This window comes from Apteryx mantelli, chromosome 1 (genome assembly GCF_036417845.1).
Source record: "Apteryx mantelli isolate bAptMan1 chromosome 1, bAptMan1.hap1, whole genome shotgun sequence".
NCBI classification, from domain to species: Eukaryota; Metazoa; Chordata; class Aves; order Apterygiformes; family Apterygidae; genus Apteryx; species Apteryx mantelli.
Genome location: NC_089978.1, coordinates 33675036 through 33696887, shown reverse-complemented (window position 1 = coordinate 33696887; position 21852 = coordinate 33675036). Strand labels below are relative to the sequence as shown.

Sequence of the window (21852 nt, the reverse complement as noted above, 5' to 3'; positions counted from 1 at the left end):
ATGAAAGAGCCTTATCAAACTAAAGCAGTGATCATGTAAATCATGTGATCAGAGGCACTGTGGGAAGTAGAAACCAAATGTTCCTGTGTGGTTTGTGTGTGTCTCCTCTTCTTCCTTCCCCTGGTCTGTTTCTTTTGTGTCCTTGGCATAAAAGACATCTTGGTTTAGACATCTGTAAAACAGGAGGGGCAGTGTGAATGTTAATACAGTTACTGTATGTAGAGTGTCGAATACTTCAGAGAAGTGAGAGGAAGAGAACAGGGTAGGATCAACTATGGCAAAGTACAATAAATATCTGCCCGGTGGAACTGTGACTTGGAAGTGGAAGGGGACGAGTGTCAGTGTAATATGGGATTGAGTGAGGAAATGAACAAGAAAATAGATAGAAGATATTATTCAAAGTCAGAAGGTAAAGAATCATACAAAATGAAGGAAACTTTATGAAGTTTCAAGTGAGGGAAAATGTATGAAGTGGTAGAAGAGAAAGAATGAGGGAAAAGATAGTAAGCAAGCAGGAGAGCTGTACATTCTTAGCTGAATATAGTGGTTTGGGATATTTTTTGTGTCTCCAAAACTGAGGGAAAATGGGCTTCTTGAGTAGTTACATTAATAATGATAATTAGAATTTTGTGAACAGTGAATTACAAGAAAAAAAAGAGAAAATTATTTGACTATAAGATGCATGACATTTACAGGCCTTACACTTCAGGAAATGGTTAACTGTTGAATTTCAGTTTGGGAAGCTTAGCAAACATTGGCTTGCAGTAGGGAAAGCCTGTGGCTTTTTTGCAACTTGCAGAGAGTTGCAAGAGCGACCAAGACCCAAGGACTGATGTTCTGCATGTTGTAATAACCATTCTCGGAAGTATGGGATTGGAAACTTCCCCAGACCCATAGACTGTTCATTCCACCTATGTTTTTCTGACTCCATCTCTAAGGATTTATGAACATTCCTAAGCAGATTAGATTCACAGTTAAAATCAGTATGATTTAAATACTTGAAATGGCACTTTTGAAACCAAGTAGGTACCTATCTTTGCTTCATTCTAGTGAGACCAGAATACAAAAATAATAAAACCCATTTATCATTCTCCCATGTTTAAAATTGAAAGAGCCATAAGCGTTATCACCATATTCAGAGTGCAGATCAGTGGCAAATGTGGAAATGCATGTTATGTCTTCTGACTTCAGACTCCACTCTGCTGACCATATTTTGTGGCATATCATCTACACATCAGAGTGGTTCCAGTACCTGTAAGATACTCTTTGGAAAGGTACTGAGGAGTTAAGCTTCTCTTCCTTGTGGGAAGAGTTCAGTTCTAACGCTTCTCCCCGCCCTCTTTCCCCAAGGGTGTTTTGCTGGCCAGCTTGCCTTTTTTGTCCCTTTCTTTCCTTGTATGGTGCAGAACACCATAATATCTGAAAACCTCCTAACTACTTAAAAATAGAAATAGCAGTAACAATCTTCCTTCCTTCTATCCCAGTTCATAGGATAAATACTTTCTAAAGGGAAAAAAAAACAAAACACAAAATTTGAGTTAGAGGATGATCTTGGCAGAGCCAAATGAGAGTTAGTTTTGCATTTAATTTGGAACCTGAGGTTTGTGCGCACTTTTGAATCTCCACGAAATGTTTCATGTTTAGCTGAACTTGTGGGAATTCTGACTCCCTTAGTTACAATCTAGTTGATAATTTTATGAAGCCAGTGTAAGGTAGCTCTTCTGGGCAAGCTACTGGGGGTAGCTGAGGATTTTAAATATCAGGACAGAGCTCTTGAATTGGACTTTACGAGAAGCAAAACAACAGCAAAACATCTGAGTACAATGTTAATAGTGACCTTTGTTGCTGAAGGAATACATTTTCTGTTGGTTTTCTGTAGATATGTGGTTTCATCCCTAGGTGCGACTTGCAGGAATTGTAGTGTTTGAGTCTGGAGAAGGCAGATTTGTATGGTGGTTTTCTTTTTCTTGGTTTGGAAATATTCTTGGTAGAATGGAGGGAATTCTTTGTAGTCAACAAATATGACTATATCAGAAGATGCTTGTTGCCAGTTACCTTTTTTTTATCTTGTAATAGGCTAAGATATTGAAATACACCAACTGCTTGTATGCATACGTTACGAATGTTTTAAAGATTATTGATGTCTCATGTCTCACTCTCATTGTTTCTGCACTTTTCTCACTAATCTTTCTTTCCCTTTCCAAATGGATGTTGTTGACATCAAGGTAGACTTGAAACATCTGCTTTAAAAAAACAGACTTTTTATTTCCTTCCAGAACTGCAGTGCTATAAAGTGTGAGACTGGTAAAAGCTTTAATTTCTAGTTTTTATATTTAACCATACAGGCTAGAGTCAGGCCTTTTCTACTAATGTAGCTCTATAAATCTTTCCTTCTGGTAGACAGAGTCACTGCTGGGACAGCTGGCATTAATATGTGGTGGAGGATTTAAGGTAAATAATTTTTTTGAGTTGAACCCTAAATTTAGCAGAAAAATTCAAGTATATTATTTAAACGTAGCATGTTCATTGATTTCTTTATATTGCAAATTATAATATAGTAGTATGTTTCAGAAGTAGGCAAGTAACCACAAATGACAAAACTTCACTTTGTTTTATCATTGTGTATATTTAGATATTTTTGTTTCTTTTGTTTTAACATGTAAAGTCTCCATCTTTGGCTGTTTTATCTGCAGTGGCATCATGCCTGTGTAGTGCTGTATCAGACAGTCAAGAAGAAAAAAATAAAAAAAGCATATAAGAGAAAATGAATAAAAGCATTTTGGTGTGATGAAGAGGAAGGCACAAGTGACAAGTTGGATCTGTTTGGTGAACAGAAAAAAACAGATTCATAAAATGTGTACAAAGATAAATTGATAATCACTGAAACTGGTGGAGAAGTTTTAGAAAAGAGGCAGAAAATAAGGTAGGAAAAGAAAATTGAATCAGAGCTTAATCTGAGGAAAGAGGTGGGGAAGAATACCTACTTATTTGAGGCTTACAGGAAGTAAGGCAAGCCACTAAGAATATGAATAATACTGTTCATGTATAGTAAAAACCTTGACTTAAAGATAGTAGAACTGCTGTAATGGTAAAGGAAATTATTATTAAAATTACATTTTTTAAACATTTTTGTAGTTAATTGGATATAAATGTAATGACATGTAGTATAAATAGGGGATAAAACTATTGAATAATTGACATGTAGTACCAGTGCCGTCTTTACATTAATGCATTTTGAAAATAGTGAGGGCTAGCTGAATGTATTCAATTCAGTCTTTTTAAGGCAAAGCAAGTACAGTAACAGCAAAGCTGTCTTTATTCAGTGGAGGAGGAGGAGGAGGAACACAGTGTCATTCATATGTTCTATAATTAAAGAATACTGGCAGTGATAAAGACTTCTCAGATGGAATTTATGGTCGAAGATGAAAAAAGAAGCCTTCTCAGAGCAGCCAGGGATGTTGGTACTTGCAGTATTTGTTAAGCAGCTGCTGTGATTAGTTGGGAGAAACTTAAACCCAGGTTTCTCATGCTTGTCGGATGTTGTATTGCTGGGATGTGTATTTCTGTGGGTTTTCTTGGTGGTGGCGAGTTCATCCCAGTTCAAGAAAACTATTTTTTTTGCCTTCCACTGTGTATGGTGTTGTTTCCCTACTTGGTAAGTATTGCCTGCGTTCTCTTTTCCAAGTTTTGAATTTGAGTTTGGCCAAGTGCCTGCTGTTTGCCCATGTTGCATTTGCCAGCAGTTCAGATTGCTTTGCATTAATGAGGTGTCTTTGTTTCTCTCTTACACACTTTGTGTCACTTGCAAGTTTTACCAGAGGTGTTATTTTCCCCTGCCTAGTGATTAAAGAAAGGTGCACCACTAAATTTGTTCACAGGGTCCATCTAAAATGATGTTATGTGTTTCCCTGTTTACAGTTTTATTTTAAGATCCATCATACCACTATGTAATTTCTATGCATCATCAATATACTTGCTACTTTGTTCAGTGCGTGGTTTTTGACCTCTTAATCTCTAGGTGGAAGATGATGATATAGTTTCTTAATCTAAAGATGCAGAAACAAGGTGCTTTACAGGATTCTGGTTGTATTATAATGGATCTTTTCATTCACCTGAACTTTCAAATTTGATGAAACGCTACCATGTTAATTTGACAATGTCTAGTTTCATCCATTATTTTGCCAAGGTCTTTTGGGGGGGGTGGGAGAAGCTGATTACTCTGAAATTGTTTGTTTTCCTTTCTACCTCTTTTTTTTGTAAAAATAGACATGTTTCTTCCACATCTTTGGAACTGCCTCCCCCCCCCCCCCCCCGCATATTCAAATTGAACATAAAAAGTGCAGAAGAATCTATGGCAAGCTCTTTGAAGAAAATCTTTGATGTAAGTTATGTGGGCCTGTTGATTTGAATGAAAGAATGAGCTAATGTAAAACATCCAATATTAACTTCAGTTTGTCAACATCTTAAGGGAATTTGGGGGACAAGGCAGCTGCTCCCTGGTAAATTCTTTTTTATCATGGTATTGCAACTTTTACTTTATGTTAAAATGTGTTTGCGTTCAGCTTTTAAAAGTTCCTGGTTTGTTGGCTGAATCTAAGAGAAGAGAAATTAGTCTTCTGAATTCCTCATATTTTGATTAATTTAAAAACCTTTTATGTAATTATATTGAGTGTTAATTTAATAACTTTAAAGATGCTAATTTCTAGTTTTAACTGGTCTAGCATAGACCTTGTTCTGTGTTTCTGTTAAAAATTACCTTGCAAACTTTGTTCTTTTCAGTCAGGTATTTCTTTGATGTGGATTATCCCTGGTTTTATAGGTTAGAAAAACTGGGGAACAGAAATTTTGAATGGCTTAATTCAGATCTCAAAACAGATTGAGGACAAAGCTGTGAAAGGAATCCATCTTTGGTTCCCTGGCTTTTATTTTTACAGCTTAGTCAAGACAGCGTAAGATGTCCATAAGAATGGATCTTGAGGCATTTTAACTAAAACTGTCTTCTGGAAGATGTTGGGATAGTAGTAAAGGTACAAGCTTTGAAACTTTCATTGTGATCTTAAGTCCTGAGAATGATTTAAAACATATTAATACAATGCAGAAACAAAGAGCTCACTTTATAGTAACATCTGGCACAGAAATGTGATGTTAAGATTCAGAAATGTTCAATCTTTTTTAAAAGAGTCTTGCTACAAATTTGCTAGCAGTTAAGATCAGGTAATATAAATGAGTATGAATTTAGGGGAAAAAATCACTATTTTGGCAAGAAGTACTGTAGTCCCTCTTTCCGTTTTCATATCTTTGTACATTTGGCTTCCTAGAGATCTGAGAAGGTTATTTTTGGCCTAGTGCCCAAGGCTAAAAATGGCTTCTGGAATCTTATAGCTCAGTTTGGTGTTGAGCAGTTCTGTGTGGTAGTAAAATAACTGCAGTAATTGGTAGTCTGACTGAAACATTTTAGTTATGCACTTAAATGTTAAGCTGTGGGAGATGTAGCCGTGTGATACTTCCAAGATCCAGTTTATCAGAAAAATGTGAGCCATGTTTATCTATCAAGCAATGGTAGCCTGAAAAAAAAAAAAAAGAAAAAGGCTTTTCTACAAGTACTGTTTTAAGGGGAATAGGAATGAGTGTAAAGTTTAGCCTCTGCAAGGAAAGGCTTTAAAATGAAGAAATGCTACATGATATTATTATGACAATACTGAAGCATGAACGTTGCATTTGAGATTATATGTGGGGAATAGAGCCAGTCTGTGAAGGTGCTGTTTTGCAGAACAGGACTTTTCTCTTGTGCTAACATTTATGAAAAGAATAAATATCCACCAGTGACTATATATGAATGTCTGTATATATTAAATGTAGGATTATGAATGATTTTTGAATGGTTTGGGTGATGACTAGTCTAAATCCTGAAAGAGAATAATGACAGGCTAACTCTTTACATGTGAAAAAATCTTGTGTTAGCAAAAGGTCTGGAAAAAGGGAGGACTATTCTGAAAAGGCTGGATATATCTTCCCTCTGCTTCCCTCCCAAATCTGAGAATTTTTTTCCCCAATTGTTCATATTTGAACAAGTGGAAATAATACTTGGTGCTGCATGAAAGCAAAACTCTTCTAACTGAAACTTTTATAAAAATAGTCATATCCATTTTTTGTGAGATCAGCATGGACTTAATTTTGCATGAGAATCATTACTACAGTAGAAATAGCTCATAAGCGTCCATAAAACAGTTGCTCTAAAATCTCTTGAGAAATCAGTATCGATGCTTTTAATGTTCTAAACTTGTAGTGTAAGACTTTGTTAGCACAGTACTATGGAATTACACCAAAATAAAATCAGGTTCTAGGCAAGTTTGGTCGCAGAGATTTGAAATGGCCAAACCAGTGGTTGACTCTGCAAAGACTATCCACCTCAACTTTACTGTTTTTAAAATACAAATCCTTTTCTTCTAAACCACCTATGAAAATGACTCATTTTAAATTAGCTTCTGTAGCATACCTAATGGTAAATCTTTATAAAGGTTAAGTCTTGCTTACCTGGACTCATCAGAAACCTCGTCAGTTGTCTTAAATGCAGCTGTCCCCGTAAGGGAGACTATTTTATTTGTTTTGATGGCTCAGTAGTCTAACGTGTGCATTTCTTCCTGTCAGCCTCAAGGCAAATAGGTTTATAGAATTTGCATGCTGACTATGTTCAAAAATACTTTTCCCTTGGTAATTAGTGAAGATAAATTAGCTTATCAGTTAATTGTATTTGAAAGAGTTATACAGTCTTTGAAAATCTTCCTTCCCTGTCTCCATGGCAAAACCATATTATTTTTCAATGTTCTCATGATAGAGAAATAAAAATATTTGCAGTTAGTAGATATTCTTCTGCTTGTAATTAATTCAGCTTGGAAAAAAATAGGTATCTTTTGTGTCCAATCTTAGTGCAGTTACCATATTGCACTGTATTTGTGTGTGTTTTAAATACACTTTTATTTTTTAAAAAGTTCTGTTCCATCTGCTCTACTTCATACATGGTACGGTCTACTTTTTCATGTATTTCTAAATCCTTCCTTGCTACATTAAATAGCAGTGGTCTGAGGATAGACCAATTAATGTGTGTAAAAGAGGTTTTGACATAAGGAGAAATAGATTACTTTTTTGGCAATTTTTCTAATTAAGTTATTAATTGAAGAATATGTGAGTGTAACTACTATGTGTCTTTCCCTGAAATAATATAATTAAATTCATGTTAAAAAATGAAACTGGTAGGCAGCAATAAGGTTTAACAGAAACTGTTTTCTTTTAGAGAAATTTCTTTAACACTTCAAGTCACTTCTGCCGTTCTATACCAGATGTATCTTGGCTTATTTCATGCAGCTGTTTTTATTCCAGGATTTTTGGACTATCCTTGTTGAAGCATGGAATAATTGATATATCTTAATACTAAAAGAGACTTTTATGTTGATACAGTTTGACCCTTTGCCTAATGCTGGTCATAAATTTTACTCACTGAGTCTTTGTATCTAGCCCAAAAATTTATGGCTCATATGGACTGTCTTGATTTTAAAGTATGTCAGTGATAACAGTATGATTAATTACATGTTTCCTTTAAAAATAAATAAGAGAAATTGCACACACTTCTGCATTTTAACGTCAATTTCTGACCATTTGTTCTTGCTTTTTCTTTAACTGCTAGAACAGTTAATCCACTGTATCAGATATTTATTTTTCTGCAGTTGTTTATAAACTACTTTTTAACTTTGTCTTTAATAAACTAGTGGCTTTGACTAGTGAGGGGTAATTCCTATTATTGTAATTCCTGATGTTACTGCAGTTGTCCCTCTAGCCTTCCATTAAAAGGTGCCGCCCATCTAGCCAGGGTGACAGCTAAAGGGTACTGAAGTTGGATTTAAGCTAACTGTGAAGTGTGGTGTTGAGCTGGCACTTGCTTCCTTCTGCTCTCCCTCTTCTGTGGAAGGTGACCTCAAATGGGGAATGGGGTGGGGAACTGAGGCTGCTCATATCTTACATTGCTGCAGGGAATGTCGCAAGGCTGGGGAGTCAGTCCTAAGCAGAAAAACCTTTTGTTTTTCTACTGTAAAGTGTGACTTCAGATCCCAAATCTTGTAGTTTTGTGAATTTTGGGTGCTTTAACCTTTTTATTGTTTTTCACTTAATAATTAAGGAAAGGATTGGACACAGCAATTCATGAGGTGCATTGCAGATACTGTCAGTAGTAGATGCAATGTGTTCTGCTGTTAGTGCACCCAAACACTCGTGGGAGTCATGTGCACCTTGGAGTCAGTGTGGGTTTGTGATTATCATCACTCCAAGCTTATGTTTTTGCTTCCCAACACTATGATTCCGTGCTTCCATGTTCTTTTTTTTAAGCTTTCATATGACAGGGTTAAATATATATTTGATTCTGTCTAGCCTGCCAAGTGTCCCAGACCCTCACATACCTAGAACTTGTCCTTGCTGTTATTTATTGGACCATTAACATTTGTCACCTGCAGATTTTATCAGCAATGAATTTGAATTTTAGGGGAGAAGACCTGGAAAATCTTGAATGGTGTTGGATTGAAAACAAATATGTCTAAAAATCCCATGATACGGTACGCTTAATGACCTGCTTTCTTGAGGATATTGTTCAGTTTCTCTGACTAGGCATTGGATTAACACTCTGCAACCAAGTCAAAATGACTAATATTCTGGTATGAACAAACAAAAAAAATGCTCATTTCTAGCAGACAGTGTATTAGATTATAGAATATGTTTTGTTTCAGTGTTATATGAATTTAAACTTCTGTTGATATTTTTTAAGCTATCCAAGGATTTTTTTTTTTTTTTTTTTTTTTTGCAATAATGTTACATCCTTATTTTAAGTTAGTGTGATTTGGTGACAATCTGCAGAGAGCAGTGATTAACTGGTTGCACTATAATTTGAGCTGTTGAACTCTGCTTCATTGTTTTTAAATCTCCTGTTAAGATAAATGAAACCATGAGTGTTTTTTAGAAGACCTTTAAAAAATTCATTTCTGGGTTAAAATATGATGGACTACCTGACTCAGAAAACCATTTGTATTATAAGAAAGAAATGTAGTCCACTGGTTGCTTTCTAAAGCACTGTAATTTATGTTGTTGGCCTTGCTTCAGCAAACACTTAAGCATGTCCTTTTGTGTTTTGCTATATGAATTAGGGACATACAAGAAAGGTTGGTTCTAATGTTGAAGGTTTTAAAACAAATAAATTCAGGGAAGCTGCTTTTTAAATAAATTAAGAATTTCTCCTTGAATATCTGTTCTAGAACATTGTTGCATGACAATTCTGTTTATAGAAACAGGATGTTTTGGTTTTATGAAGTGTGGATTTCTTGGGAAATCACTTTGAGAAAGTGTTTGCCTGCCTCCACCCTCGGTGGAATGCAGATGACATCAGATTTTTTTTATGTACTAGGGCTACGGCCAGTACATAAAGAGCAGCTTTAGAAGTATCAGTGATGTAAAAGGGATTGAATGCTAAGCTGTTTTACAGTTTAAGCTGAATTGGTGCTGTTGATATTCAGGTGATCATATCTGAGGCAATAAATACAGAGTTGGGAGATTAGTTCAGGAAGATTAGTGAACAAATAGAAAAAAAATCTGAGCACCTGTCCCAAAAAGCGTGTTGGTGATAAAAGGTGGCTTGGCTTATCATAATACAAACTTTGGGATAAGTGGAGATGCCAATATTTAGTGGTACGTGACAGTTGCACCTAAACATTTTTCAGTTGTTTGTATAAAGCGTTTTTTAATAGACTAAAACAAGAGTTGAAAGAACTAGAGGGAAGGAAAATGTAGATGGAAAGGGAGAAAGAGAGGACCCATACTGTCCTCTTGTTCCACATTTTCATGTCTTTGTTCCCAATTTTAGCTCTGGAAGTACCTCAGGGGCTGTACACAGATTCAGTTAGGATCAGGGGCACAAGACCATAACGTTTGGGGCATTGCACAGAGAAACCCAGCTAAAACGCAGCCCCTCGAAGAACTCAAGAGAATCCTCTTTCCTGCTTTTCTTTTTTTCCTGTTCTTTTTTCCTGTTCTCTTTTTCCGTATTTTTCCATTCTCTTCCTTCTCGTGCCTTACCAGCTTTGTACTGGACTCTGCCTGTTTCACCCTCTTTAAGAGTTTCTTTTACTGGAGAACTTCTAACTAGTGTATGTTTGTACTGCTGTGCGCGTTCCAACAGCTGTGTATTTTGGCCTGTTCCCCTTATAGAGGGTGTCTTGCTGGTGGTCTTACCTAAGTTTCTGCTTCCCACAGGAATGACTTGGAAGAAGGAGGTAGATAGCTGACTAATGTCAGCTTTTACTAAGCATTTTTAAAGAACTTGTGAAAGAAGAGTTGATAACTGTCCATAAACTAGCATGTTCTTGGGTAACTTTTTTAATGGCATGTTTTAGAACATCTTGAAATTAAAAAGTGAATAGAAGATGCTAATGGTTATTTCATATTTAGATTTTTATACTAGAATGTGCTTAGTTGGCTTATTTTGGACTTTTCAAATCCCTTGAGTAAAAGCCTACTTTAACCTGCCTAAGGGTTAGCAAAGAACCATTGCTCAGTACTGTAGGTGGTTTGCATTTTTACCTATAACATTTTAAATTTTCTAAATGATTGCAGCATAGATTGAACTTTAAATCGCTTTGTAATCTTTCTGAAACATACCCCTTAATGCTTTTCTTGGATGGCAAAGCTCTGTGATTCACTACTTTTGATCTGGATCTCTATCTGCTGTTTTCTCCCACTTGTCATAATTTTGGTTAAACTGGTATTTGATTTTAGCAGTCACTTTTCCCTTTGGAAACTTTTGGTTAAGATCTGATTATAGCTTCACAAACATAGCTTATTTTAAAAGAGTGTTTGTTAATCAAAAGGCACATATCAATTAAAATATAGGGTTGAAATAATAGAAACCTACAGGCTAGCTAAATTTCATGGGAAGATAGGATAATTGAAGTTGGAAGGGATGCCTGGAGGTCATCTTGTCCAACTGCCTGTGCAAAGCAGGGTCAACTATGAACCTGTTTAACCTGTCCTTGCCAGGTAAAGCATATTTAATTCAGCTCAGGCATTGCTGATTATCAGGAACTCTGAAGATTTCCTTTTGCAAATTTAAAATTAACATTTTAAACAGAAAGTGGTGGTCTTAGCAATCATTTTAAACCTGATACTGTGGTCCAGTATTTGAAAAATGTTCATTAAGAACTTGTAGCTCTCAAGATTGACAAAATGCTTATTAAGAATGTTAAGAAGCACACTTTATTTGTTTTGAGGTAGCATTTTTTTTTTTTAAGTTCTGATGGCACCTATGGAAGAAAGCATATGTTTAAAATTATTTACTAAACTGTTTAAGTGGTATGGCTATAAATTTTAAATATTATAACAGATCATTTAAAATGTCCCAAAGAACAAATAATCCTTATTTGTTTTGTGCCAGTAACAATTTTTTTACTGCCTTACTTATTCTGTTCGAAGAAGTTAATAGTACTTTTTGTTTCTGTTAATTTATTTTAATATGTGTCTTGGGGCTTACTGTTGTATGGGGAAAAAATGTGGTTAATAATTACCATAATAATTATTTGGATCAAATATGAACATAAGTTGGTCTTGGTGGTGTAAGCAGATGATGATTGATCAGTGTGAGTTTTTCTTCCAGTTGCTGGGTAACATGCACCTTCAGAACTAAGCTTGAAAGGAGTTTTTAAATACTTTGCTTTTGTGACTCATGTACATTGTACGCAGGTATGTACTGTGTATCTAGCATAATATCAGATTATGCTGTCAAAGATGCAAAAACCTATTTTTTTTGTAAAATTAAACATTGCTGTTAAGGGAATTATTGCAAAATTTTTTGTAACACAATGAAAATTAATGAAAAATGTGGTTAAAACTTTTTCCAATATTTGTATAAACTGAACAAATGTGGTTGAATTTTAACAAGTCAATGTTTTGTGCTTAGTTTTCATGTGCAAGATAAATTTATATGGCAGAATGGGAGCTCAGACTGCCTTGCTGTTTACATCTAATATCCAGCAGTTTAGCATGATTTACTTGGTGTACCAAGTCACATTACATACATTTATTGAAACTTTTTTTTTAAGTAGTGTGATCATTATTAGCCTTCTCAATTCTTGATGCTTTTTTTACTCTTTAGTAAAACTTTGTTTTTTCAATTGATACCCAGAGTATAAGTCATTGCATATTTTTGGATTTCTCTGCTCTGCTCTGTTTTGTGTAAATATGTCTTAAACAGTTACTTTCAAAAACTTTCTATCTATACACTTTAAAGGCTATTTAGTAGGTTAATGTAAAATAAATGCAAGTAATAAAATCTTCATTAAGTGCATATTTTAAACAATTGCTAATTGAGACACTGTAAGGCCTATTATTGCAGATCTTAATGAGAATTGTTCCCAGTAAATAACTGATTTGATTTCACTACTTCAGAAACTGCCATGAAAACCCCCATCCAAATCCCCAAACTAAACAAAATGAATCAATCTCTCCTGCTAGGAATAATGTTGCAAAGCTTCCTAAGGTTAGAGCGGTAAGAATGGGCAATTGAGTGCTGAACTAGTATGTACACATCATGGACAATATATATTTCCAGGAAACATGGAAATTCTGTAAGTGTGTCTAAGCTTATAGGTTAACAACCTTCATGGCTCAACATGAAAAATATTCATGTTTCCATGTTTCAAGTTAAATGAATGCCATGCTTTCTTTAGGTTAGCAGCTAAATTTTAGTATATTACAGTGTATTGAAGCTGTAATTAATTTTTTAATGTGTTAACTGGTTTACAAACTTGTAAAACTGCCACTGAACAGGGGAAGGAGCACACCAGACTTGTTTACCTTCTGTATATTTCTTGAACCTGGCCATATTCCAAAAAGCCATGTCCATACCCTACTTGCCTTCTTTCATCCTTTTTCCTTCATGGGTGAGAAATGTGATTGCAAGGTTTCCACTTACTGATAAATACCCTAATTCTTTCAGGCTGACTGTTTTTCTACTGAGTGACTTAGATATCTGTAATTAAGATAATCAGTTTGCTCAGCAATCTTACACTACTGTTTTATGTAGGAAAGTAGAATATAATATCTAGGTGTCCTAAGTTCAACTGTAGAAATAATTGGAGTAGTATTTTCATGGTTTGAAATAATAAGAAAACTGCATTGAAACTCTTATTGTAAAATATGAAAGTATGGTATAGTTTTGTGGTACAATTTTTTTTAATTTCAGTTATTGCTTCTGACCTTACAGTGCATAGTCATCCTCTTTCTTTTTTGACAATTTGTGCTAAAATGCCCAAATGCAGATAGGGCAAAAGCTAGCTGTAGCTGAAGTTATTGGCTAAATTTCTACCGACTTTGATGCGTGTGGGATTTTATCCCTTCTGAATTTCTAGAACAAATGCTACTTTTTGGGTTGTAAGTCTTGGTAACTTGTAGAGCAAAATTAGCTTCTTAGGGCCTGCTGAGGTTTATTTTGGTACAAAAATGCAATACGGATCCCCTGTCCCAAACTTTCAACGAGGGGCGTAGTGCACTGCAGTCACGGCAGTGTAAGCATACCTGAGGTTTCGTTAAACTTGGCAGCTTAATCTCTTTTTTTATCTGCGTAAACCTCAGCACAGGTTTATTCAGCCTATTTTCTTGGCAAAGCCTCCTGTCACTACTGCTGTATTTAGCCTGCTATCAGCATCTGAGTTTGGTTAGTTCAGCATGAGCTTCAGTACGCCTGTGTCACTGTGACTGTAGCACAGGTGTCTGTGAACAATGTGTCTTGGAAATTATGGCTGGTGAAAAATAGCTGTGCTTGCTCGGTAGCTGGTCTGTATGATTTTGCTAGTTATGCCTTGGTTGTTATTCATACTTTCAGCCTATTGACTCTTTGGGGGACTGTAGTGCCATATGTAGTACCATTGATATAAAATATTAAGAGAATTTGTTGTTCTTGTATTTCAATATCTGAATATTATAAAATCATCTTTCAGTGTTCATATGAGCTTCAGGAGGTATTTGTATGTTTTCATTATATGCAGTGTCACTACTGTGTAAGTTTCCCCCAGACAGAAGAACAAAGATAAAAAGCAAATACTTGTTTTCCTCAAGTTTCTTCTCTTTGTTTGATCTTTAGTAAAATATCAAAAAATCCAGCTGTTAAAACTAAGACACAGTTAAAGACAGAGTTAGACATAGTTAAAGACAAAGTTAAAACGTTTTCTGAGTCTAATCAGCTGAAAATCTGCAGGAGAACTCGTCTGTGGCAAAATTAATTTCTAGACTACTTTTATGATTCAGTCATATAAGAGTGTAACATTCATGAAGTAATTAAATACACTAGAGGCTGTTCTGTTAAGCTAACTATAGTTATGTGGGTTGTTTCTTTTGTGTATGGTATTACTAGCTTGAAAAACAGTAATGTTTGATCAAGTAATGTTTTAGAATGTAAATCTCACAAAACTGTTTGTGGTGAACACTTAAATCACAAAGAGGTATTTTAAATCTGCTTAGGCATTTTCTTTTTTAAAACCACATCAGATTTTGGTATTAAATTGTTTTATTAAATAAAGGCATGTAGGTCACCTTATAAGATTTTTCTGTGTGGAGTTCTCCACAACTCTCTTACCTGAACTTATAAACAACATTGTGAAAGAATTGGAAATGATCAGAGGGAATGGGTTTTAAAACTGAGTTAAGACTAAGATGGCTTAATTTGGCTTTTGTATTCCAGATGAAGAACTACTGTAGTGAGAAATCACGTTTCTGATGCTCTTTATACTTTCTAAATCTTTCTGTAGTATTATGTGTTAGCTTTAACTGGGGGAAAACTGCATTTTGTAAATGAGTTTTTACTCATATGCCACTGATTGTGCGCTTATCAGCATGACATATTATTGGAAGAAAAACATTAAAATGCACTTTGCGTAGGATTGCAACTTTTCAAGTTTTTTGTGATATTAGAATTTATATTCAGCATTAGTATTTTACCATTTTAATAATATCTTAGGAGAAAGTCTACTACTTTGTTATGATAAAATCCTTCTCTGATTTAGCTCGTGAAATTATTTGAAATACAGAACTTGAAAATGTCCTTACTTGATTTCTCCTTAAATGGTAGCAGACTTGAAAGAAGCAAACAAACAAAAACTTCTCATGTTTTATTGTACTTAGTCTTACTTGGCTACATTCTTGATTATAAACCTTTGCACAGAGGCTGGATGTTTAGATGTTTGAAATAGAGATACTGGTATCTATGGCAATTGTTTGGACTGCTTTTAGGTGTTTAGTCTCTTTAAGCTATATCTAAAACAGAGCAGCTGAATCATGCTCTAAAGAAGTTATCTTTCTCTTTGAACTATAAAAGGATCTTGAAGTGATGAAATGTAGATGTCTAAGTTAGGCAATATGACTCTAACCTTAAAAAGCAGAAATAAGAAAATGCGTCAGTCTCGTGTTCTATCTCTTGTGATTTTCTTGAAGCGTTTCTTGGCTGTGGAGAGTAAAAGGCTGCTTCAAAAGTATTCTGCCTCTAGAGTGCTATTTGTGATAAGACTCTGTAGAGCTTACTTAGTATAAGCTGAGAAGGTAGCTCTGGTAACACTGAACTTCTTGGAGGTTATCTTGCAGAGTTAACTGGTGTAAGTCAGCTTTAAAGATGCTTTAGGTGGCAGCCTTGCTCTCCACCTCAGGTTTGTTTACCCTTGTGATGCTTCAGTTTTTCCCTTTGAGATGGATTCTTCTTCCTCTCTGTTTTCTATAACTGAATTTCATGCTTCCTTCCTGAGTCTGGATCCCAGGTCTTGGGTTTATACCAACCATGGCTGCAATGAATCTTCTTTCTTCTCTGAATTTGGACTTTTTGTATCCTGAGTGACACAGGATGCATTCAAGACTATAACGACATTTATAAACCATGTGTCTTAAGTATTCACTGTTCAGACATCTAATCAAACTCAGTCTCCAGTTCCCCTGCATTTTTTTCATAAAAACTTTCCATGACACAGAAATAATGTAGGTAACAGAACTGAGATTTTAATTATTAAGAAAAATTAACTCCCACCTTTTTCTCATTTTTGGAGCTCCCTGTTACTAGGCAGCTAAGATGATTTGTTTGCTGAACCCTTGCAGTTTTTCCCAAGATACTATTTCTTGATGCTGATAAAATGATATCTGGATCTCTTAAACTGCTTTAAAAATCAGGCTACCTTATCATAGCTGTGGCAGATGGCAGATATAACCTTTTATGTTAGAACAGATACAATGTGATGATTATGTCTATAAATACTTCATTGCCTTTTCAGCCTCCATAGCTTTGCCAATGCATAAGTCTGATGGTTTTCATGGCTGTCCACCCCCCTGGATACAGCAGCTTTGTACCACCTCTTCTGTTTTGGTGTTTAGGGAAAGCTATAAATGGGGGTAACTCTTCAGAAGGGAAGAGAATCTCACAGATGAAGACTACAAAAGTAGTAGTCAAGCCTTCTCTTCTCATCCTTGTGATAGCTGTGATATTGGTTGTTACTGGGAAGTGTGTAGTCTGAAAAATATGTAAATGTCCAAGTTGATTTTTTCTAATGATTTTTAAATATCTGGTCTCTAGGCTGTTGTCACTTTTTCAATAATAAAAGCTAAGTGGAACATTGGCTCATAAATGTTTGTCAGCCTTGAGAAGAGGGTTACAGATTGTTAGTTCTCTTGGGTATGTCTAAAAATCATTACTCTCTTTAGAGCCTCTGTCAAAGGGCAGGAGGATGATATGGAAGTATGAATTACAACAGGAAGTGGTAAAAGATATTATTTACTACTTAAATAGTTAAGAAAACCCATGGTACACAGCGATGTGATTTAATGAATTATCCATCCAACATTTTATATCTTTTATTATGTATGTTACTTTTGTACACTGTTTGCATGTACTAGAAGCCTGAGGTATTTTTCCAAGAAAATACTTCTCTTCATTGAATTTGCTATTCTAAAACACGGTTACCAAAATGATTTCTTCCTCAGAAAAATATTAGTGTATCGTTTAGCAGTATTTCTAATGTTGTTTTTTGGTTTTGATTCCTGTAATAGTGACCCATAAAAGGCTGTAGACTTGATTAAAAGTTTCTGAAAGGTGGACTTCAGCTGTTGGGAGCTCTAATGTTATAACTGGGAGAAGCTGATGAGGAGAGGAAAGGAACAGGCAGCAGTTGTGTAGGGAGGTTACATGTTCCTGAATAGTGTTTCATTTTAGCCCTGGGTATGCCCAGCGGATGGGTACGCAGGAAGAGGCTGTGTTGTGCTTTGTGTTAGCCTTTATGGCTAATGGACTGGAAGCAAGGAGTAAGAAGGGTGTATTAGGCCACTGGCGAAACAGCGAATAGAGTTACATTTTACTGTCATTCTCAGTATTGAATGAATTTAACATGGTTATGATCTAATCTCCTTTAATTGTTTCTTGTGCTGTCCTCATAAATATAGTAAGCTACAGTTATAAAGAAAGCACAATGAAGATATTCATTTAGTTAATGTCCTATTACTATGTTTCTCCACACTTCAGTAGTATGTAACTAGTATTTGCTTTGGAGAGAGTGCTTTAGGCTCCTTAACTTTCATTTAAAATGTTTGTCCATCTTGCATTGAATAAATTGGAAGGAGTCAAGGCTTAAATAACAATATTTGCCTGCATCATATGAAATTTTTTTAGGGACTTTCCACTGGATTTTGTTGTTGTAATAGGTAGTTTTTTAAAGCATACTTTTTCTTTTTTAAGAGGCTTTCGCTTTCGTTTGTAAAACCACCTTGTAAACATTGTGCTGCAAGTACACCATTAGTTACTCATTTATACTGTAGCTTACTAATTTGGAGCACAATTTATAAGGTATATAGCACGAGTCTGTAATGCATGGTGTTTTAATGCTTGGAATGGCACAGTAAATACAGCTGTACTGCATGTGAAATGAAAGTAAGATGACAGGCTAAATCTCAGGGCACCTGTTGGAAACGTGCTCCTCCTCCCTTCTGTTTCAACCTGCGTTGTTCATTCACAGAAGAGTTGAGTCTTGGTGCAAATACCTAATGGCGCCTCTCTGAGACTGAGCAAAAATGAAGGAAAAAGATGATCAGGCCAACCTTGTCTTTTGCGGAAGAAGACATTCTGAAACATAATCCCTTGAAAAGGGGACTGTTTCTAGAAAGACAAGCTGCAGTTCTCTAGGTGCTTTGCTTTCTTTTCTAGTGATGTTGTGCAGGAAAGATAATCTTTAATTCAGAATGTTCTATCTGATAAAACAAAGTTTATGAAAATGAATGCATGACTAGGTCATTTTTGCCAATTTCGTTTTAAATAGCCCATGTTCCTTAGAAGTGAATCTTGAAAAAATATTAATACCAAACAGTAGCTTTTGATTTCCTAACAGAAGATGATTTGCACAGAGACATCAGACATATTGCACACTTAAAAACCTTGTTTGTAACTGAACTTAGTAATTTATGACTGTATGAAAAAGTCATTTGCTACTTCTCTGTGCCCTGTTTGTCCTGAGAGCCAAATGATGTATAATTGGCTTCCTAATATCTGTTTCAGATGAATGAGATAAATATGGAAATCGAAGATGAATTAACTGAAGGAACAAAAGCAAAACAAGTAGGCTTACTTGGGACATTATAGCCCCAATATCACTCTGATCGATAATTTAGAATACCACATATTTTTAGAAAATGGCAAGAGTTATCATGTAATCGTATTTCCCAGGGTGCTAATTTTCATTTCAGAATATATCAATTGACATGTTAGTGCACATCTTTTTGCTATAGTGAAAGCTTACTCTGCAAGGGCTAAATGAGTCAAAATTTCTGAAGTCATACTTAATTTTGTGTGAGCAGATATGTTTCTCCCTTGCTCTGGTGGGGTTTGCTCTTTCTGCCTGGCTCATTTTTTAGTTGGTGTTAATCGATGCACCAGTGTTTCTGTGTTCACTGTGTTGAAAATCACATTAACCACTTAGCTCAGTGGCCCTGTTGCACAAATTATTTGGCAAATTAACTGCTAACACTGATAAGATTGGAGATTCGCCCAGTAAGCCACTCTGTGGAGGGGACACCAGGACAGCTTCTTTTCCAAAAAGTTGTATTTTGTCACCCATTTTATAATCTGACAGACTAGATGTGTAGGTCATTTGTTTGCATGCAGTAAGGTTACTAGATGGGTCTCTCTTGTTTTGGTTAGATTATCTAACCAGCGTATGCACTTTATATTTGTTTTCAAGACTATAAGGAAAATTACATTTATAGATCACTGATACATACACAAACCAAAAAAAGATAAAAAGTAAATTTTACTCAAGTACAGGCCTCTTAAAGTCATTGTAGGGGAGGTAGGATACTTATATGCCAGATAAAGTCATAGTTAAATCATGAGAATGTATTTCAGTAACAGACTATTTCCTGGGGTAACTATTCACATAAAAACACATTTGTTTTTAGTTTTATAATTATATGCAGGCAAAATATTTCCAATTACACTGGCCATGGAAATTACTGTTTACCAGTTTCTTGTAAAGCAGTTTCTCAAACAGGGCTGTACTTGAAAAAACTGCCTCGTTCACTGTACATAGTATTCTCTCATATGCAGGGGTGTGCAAGCACGTGTAGGCAGACATGAGAGACAATGTGTACGCAGTCTTCAAGCATATAGACTTGCCATTTGGATTTTCTTTTTCTTGTAGCTGGGAGAAAGAGGGAAGTTTCACGTGCATAATTTGAAAGTCTTTCTGCTCTAGTCATAGGAGCTTTTTAGAATGAATTTTAAGACCAAAGTTTTGTCACTTATGCACAGTTTATTAGAAAAAATTATGCATGTATTCATTCTGAACTTCCTGACTGCTACCCAGAGTACATACTTACTAAACTGTTATTTTTACAATAGTTTTTGCATGGTTACACTTTTATTTCATCATATAGTAAACTTTTTACATAAGGGTTGGCTACTTATTTAAAGTAGGCGATTGACTACTCATTTAAAATCCCTGTACTTTGTTTTTGCACAAAAAGTAAATTTCAGCAGTGCCTCAAAATGCTAACCTAATCTTTTTGATTTTATTTGCATCCTGTGCAAATGATTTTTTTTAGTGCATGTCCAACTAAAATATAGCAAAAAAGTTTGCTTTTTTATTTATGATTTTATGATGTCTGTGGGTATTTTTATATGTGTTTATTATCTTACATGTCATTATTCCAAGACTGCTTAGAGTTGGAGAGTCAGAGAGGAGTTACCTGTGCCTCAAATGTGTGCAGAGATATTTATAGCTATCTCTTAGCTGTTTACTGATTCCTTTTTTTGAAGATTAGCAGAATGTTTTGCCTTTCTTAGGCAAAAGCAATGTCTTTGCATTTCAGATACTTGGTTTCTATTCCTGTGTGTGATGGGGGATACTAAAAGACAGTGTTTTGAGTAGATTTAGTTTTTTTAATGCATATAAAAATGATTTTTTTTAAATCTTCTGTGGTCTTTCTTTAAATCATAATTGCATTCCTTAAAAATCATGCTCTCCAGCCACTAAATCTTCCCTGTGTGCAAACCAAATATTTTGCTCTTGAGTGTCAGGAGATCATTGTCACTTCATTCATGCAAGATTTACTCAAGGTTCAAGTCTCTGAATCCTACAGAAAACAGCTGGAATGTTTTAGAAGCTGAAGGAACTTTGTGATCTGTTAAATGGTCAGGTCTTATAGAGGCAGTTTTTACTTTTAGACATTAAATACTGAGATACATGTAATGGATGAAATTAGCAGTGAAAGCTTAGTTATACAATAATTGCTTTTTTCAATCTAGATAGAACTGTATCAGTTGAAGAGATCTGGATATGTCTACATTAGCAATTAGCACAAACCATGAGAGTGGATCTGGAAAGCAAAATAGCTGGAGTTGGGGATCCAGTCACCATACTGTTACACATTTAAGGGGATCGTATTTTTGGACTGGTTCTGGGCTGATCCTATAGACTGACTGCCCTTTGGCAGTTGGAGTGCATCTTCAAGTTTAGTTGCCTCTGAAAGGAACCCAGTTTATGAGCTCTCTGATGTGTATTAAAGCATGGTAAGCTGGGATGATAAGGAGATTTGCGTTTAAAGCAGATTCCTGATCTGAACTAAAATGCTGCTTTAGACACTCAGCATATTATCCACAATCTGAAAATTCTTCTAATACTTTGTAGAAAAACAGGCAAATGCCTATAAAACACTCTACATTTGAAGTATCATGTGAAGCATACAAAAAAAAAATCCCTTCCGATTCTGTAGAGACCGGAAATTAATGTCCTTGTCATGGCTTTAAGGAACAGATTGCCTAAAGTAATTCTGATTGTATAGTGCACTTCAAAAAAACCCGCCGAATCCGGTGGTTTTAGAGCTGCAGTTGGCTGTTGTCTAAATTTTATTTTATTAATTAGTGCTGTTTTGGGTGGCTTCATCATCATCTTGTACATGAATTCATAAAGAGATAATAAAAACAGGTTTGCCCAGTTTAGAAGACTTTAAATAAGACTGTTGACCTTTTTTTCAAAGCTAAGTTGATAGGATGAGATAAATTTGCATTTAATTATTTAATACAATTCCAGAAATATTGCATTAGCTCAGATAGGGATTTAGAACTATTTAAAGTTGTACCTAGGCAAAAAGTTAACTTATAGATTAATCAGTTAATGAAATCATTGTACAAAATAAAACTGCATCATAATCACCTTTTTAAAGGGTGATATTTATAACCTAGCAGTTGCTTTAAGAAGATGGACCTGTTTCTAATTTTTCTGATTTTGAGGGGCTATGTTTTTAGTCTGA

At 35.2% G+C, this 21852-nt stretch overlaps 1 protein-coding gene across 2 annotated transcripts in view; it reads left to right on the top strand.

Moving 5' to 3' along the window:
• Positions 1-21852, top strand: part of LRCH1 (leucine rich repeats and calponin homology domain containing 1) — a 143136-nt gene that overhangs the window by 5794 nt on the left and 115490 nt on the right. The window lies entirely within an intron of this gene.